The sequence below is a fragment of the Elaeis guineensis genome, chromosome 12, assembly GCF_000442705.2.
Source record: "Elaeis guineensis isolate ETL-2024a chromosome 12, EG11, whole genome shotgun sequence".
Classification (NCBI taxonomy): Eukaryota; Viridiplantae; Streptophyta; class Magnoliopsida; order Arecales; family Arecaceae; genus Elaeis; species Elaeis guineensis.
In genome coordinates this window covers 51008779-51012486 of record NC_026004.2, presented here as the reverse complement: position 1 = coordinate 51012486, position 3708 = coordinate 51008779, and the positions used below count along the sequence as shown (strand labels likewise).

At 33.2% G+C, this 3708-nt stretch overlaps 1 non-coding gene across 1 annotated transcript; it reads left to right on the top strand.

Moving 5' to 3' along the window:
* Positions 1 to 290: 290 nt before the first annotated feature.
* Positions 291 to 396, top strand: LOC114912851 (small nucleolar RNA R71). Its single transcript, XR_012136087.1, has one exon. It is a non-coding gene; the product is annotated as a small nucleolar RNA R71 (small nucleolar RNA).
* Positions 397 to 3708: the final 3312 nt, after the last annotated feature.

The window sequence follows — 3708 nt, the reverse complement described above, 5'->3', positions numbered from 1 at the left end:
ATCCGATATTCAGAAGATGGTCTAATTTTTGGGACAACTCATCTACCTTACCGTGGATATCCATAACATTTCCAATCTGATAGATTCCACCTCTTTTTTGTTGAGACATGTGTTGTTCTCTAGAGGTGGCAGACATGTGATGTAAGAAGTTCTCACTAAGTATTTCAAAGAGCTGCCAAGCCTCGTCCTCACTCTTTAGCATGAATGTCCCACCACACGATGCATCGATCATTTGTCAGTGTTTCTCCGATAGACCATCATAGAAATACTGAACAAGTTGCCATTTGGAGATAGCATGGTGGGGGCATTTACGAATAAGATCTCTTAACCTTTCCCATGTCTCATGAAAAAGTTCACCATCCAATTGAGAAAAACTAGTGATGGTTTTTCTAATTTGATTCATTTTTCTAATTGAAAAGTATTTCTTGAGAAATTCTCTCTGAAGATGGTCCCAAGTTGAAATGATTATGGAATCTAAGGAGTTTAACCAATGCTTGGCTTTGTCCTTATGTGAAAAAAGAGAATAGTTTCAACCTGAGGGCATCATCGGAGAAGTTTTGGATTTTTACTGTAGAGCATATCTTAAGAAATTCGTCCAAGTGTTTATACGGATCCTCATTCGTCAGTCCATAGAATGATGGAAGCATTTGAATAATGCTGGACTTGATTTCGTATTGTGCCACCTCCACAGGAGGAGGCTAGATACATGATGAGTAAGTGTAAGTTGAGAGAGTAAAATACTCTCTCAATTATCATGGTGGGACAGTCTCTTATTTTGGATCCATAGTTTTGATTTGGTTTATTCGAATCATTTTTTCTAGCTCTAGGTCTAATGGGTGTAAATCAGGTTGTAATGATCGGCATCCTAGCATGCACCCAAAAGATCTCATCGAGTTTTAATTTCAACAAGTTTTTTTTTTTGAAAGAGAAGAGGAGAGTAGGAGGAGGGAAAAGAATTCTAAAGAAGAGAACTTAAGGAGTTCTAATGCTAAGAAGATAGAGAAGAATTAATTAGATTTGATATTTTTAGTCAACAATCAAGTGGTTCAATCAATCCTATCTATGGGTTATCCTAGATCTAGACAGCTCCTAACTGTCAAGGTCACCTTCAAGCACTCCAAGTAGCAAACTAGCCGCTCAACTGGTCAGGTAAGTGTAAGGTTGGTGGAGGTCCCCCCATTGCTTTCCTTAGACACCAACTGTGTTGGTCAGGTTAGTGAACGGAACTAATTAATGAATCACCTTCCTTCAGGACGTAATCCCTAAACCACTTTTCTAGACACCAGTTAAACTGACTAACCTGAACTCAGTCTAACTTTTAGGGTTCCTTGTCCTACTGAGCTCGAGAATCCTTAAGGGTCAATGTCTAATCAATTTTAAATTAGAAGTTTAGATCAATGTAATTGCAAGGTGGTGATTTGTGGGCCAAAGAAGGGTGATGAAATTTCTACCTTATGTTGATTAGGATTTTGCCCTTAAGATTTTTTTTTTTTATAAAAATATGCAACGCAAAAAGAAAAGATGTCAAAACATGTTAAGTGGATTTTAAAATTTAATTGATTTATTTATATTAGTCAAGTGTTCTGTATTATCGTTGTATTCCTTTTATATTATGTTATCTTTTAGCAAGAAAAAATAAAAAATAAAATTTTAAATTAGATTAATTAGATATTAGAAGATCAAGTGAATCTAACTAAATGAAAAGTAAATTATACTAAGATTAAAAGGCAAGTAAGTATTCTACAAATAAAATAATAAATCAAATCTATTTTTTGGATAATAAATTATTCTAAGCTATAGAAAGTAGTAAATCACTAGGAATAATAGGCAATAATAAATAAGATAACTACTTAATTATGTAAATAAGATAATCTCACAGTTAAGAATAAAAGGTAACTACATAATCCAGATAAAAGGCTAAGAATCTAATCTACTTATGAAGTAAGAAATCACTAATTATATAAAATAGTAAATTATTCTAATCTATAGAAAACAGTAAATTGCTAGATTATAGAAAGTAAAAAATATTTTTATGCATGTAAATAAAGAAATCTAAATATAAAATAGTAAATCTACCATGTACGAAGAGTAATATGAGGCAAAAATTTTGAAAAAGAATACATAAAAGGCAATCAAGCAATCTAAAGTAAGAAATAAAAATCTAAAAAGTAGTAAAATATTTTTTATTTTATAAATTTTTTTTTAATTTTAAATTTTTTTTTCAAAATAATCATGCCAAAATCTTGGACAACGGTGCCAAAATTTGATGCGTGTTGTAGCACACCAAAATTAACCCTACTCACTACTATGTAGATAGGGTGAGTCGGGATCGTATCCGCAGGGATCTTAGTTGATTATTTTGAAAATATAAAAAAAATATAATAAATTATAAAAAAAATGAAGAAAGAAGCATGAAAAATAAAATTACTTTTCATTAATCTAATAAAGAAGCATAAATTAAAAAAAAAAATTATGATACAAGATAACTAAATCAAGTTGATCTTCTTGCTGCGCCCGATGGTGGATGTGTCTCCTTGAATCCTTCGTCTTCCTCTATGCAAACAACGACAGGATGGCTGAAAGGCTTAGTACAGGAACTCTAAGGAAGAAAGGTTGATGGAAGCGGATATGTAACAGAGAAAGGATAGCGGCACTAGGATTAGAACCTCTCCTAGATTTGATGGGATGTGAAAAAGAGATCTATAGAGGAATATATTGTGCTAAGGTTAGTACCTCCCCTAGACTTATGAAGAAGAGGAAGAGGGAGAGAGAAAGAGAGAAGCTTGAAGAGAACTTAGGCGTTGGCTTGATTGAAAAAGAGAGAGACCTTGGGGTTCTATTTATAGAGTGAGGAGGATAGGATTTCATGAAAAGAGAGATGGGAGTGTGAATAAGGACCCTTGGATCTTCATATTGATTCTCCTCTGTTGATCAACAAGTCGTGTTCACACTTAGTTCCATTTATCTTTTAATCTAGGCCTTTGATTGGAGAGGTTGCTTCTTGACCCTTGATCTTTAAGTTGCGTTTATACTAAAATAAGAGCTGATTGCTTGGTTCACTCAAATCTGAATCAATTTGAGTCCAAATTGAAGCATATGAACCCAAACTCCTAATTACCTACAAAATAGACTAGATAGCATTAAATTCTTAATAAAATAATATTAATGATTACAATATTTAGTGCATCTAGCATCCTAAATTAAGTATTTATCAATGGAATCTATCAACCTTGATAGAGAGGAGTAGTCCTATGAGATTTGAAAAGCTAAGTCTAAGAATCTATGTCCATTGTAGTGTGATTGATGAAAAAGAGTTTTCATAGAAATCACAACTGGACTTGAGCTAATTAAATCTATCATATAACTGATGTTGAGGTTTGATGATTTATCCATGACCTTCCATCAAGTCAGAACTCATGATAGAGGGACTAAATCACACATTAACCACACACCTAGAGGTTCATATCAGTTCTACTGAATTGTCACTACATAGTGCTAGGTGTTACTAGTAGATTGTGAGAGCTCACTAGGGTTGTTCTGAATCGACATTCCTTAATGAGTTAGAGTAGAATTATTCCGATCCATTGAAAAGAATTTCAATGATATTTTGATAGAGATCATTGTATGTCTCACTACCAGATAGAATTGAACCTATGGGGTCACACAACAAAGAGATTAGGTCTGAAATTAGTAATTGAGCTTATGAAA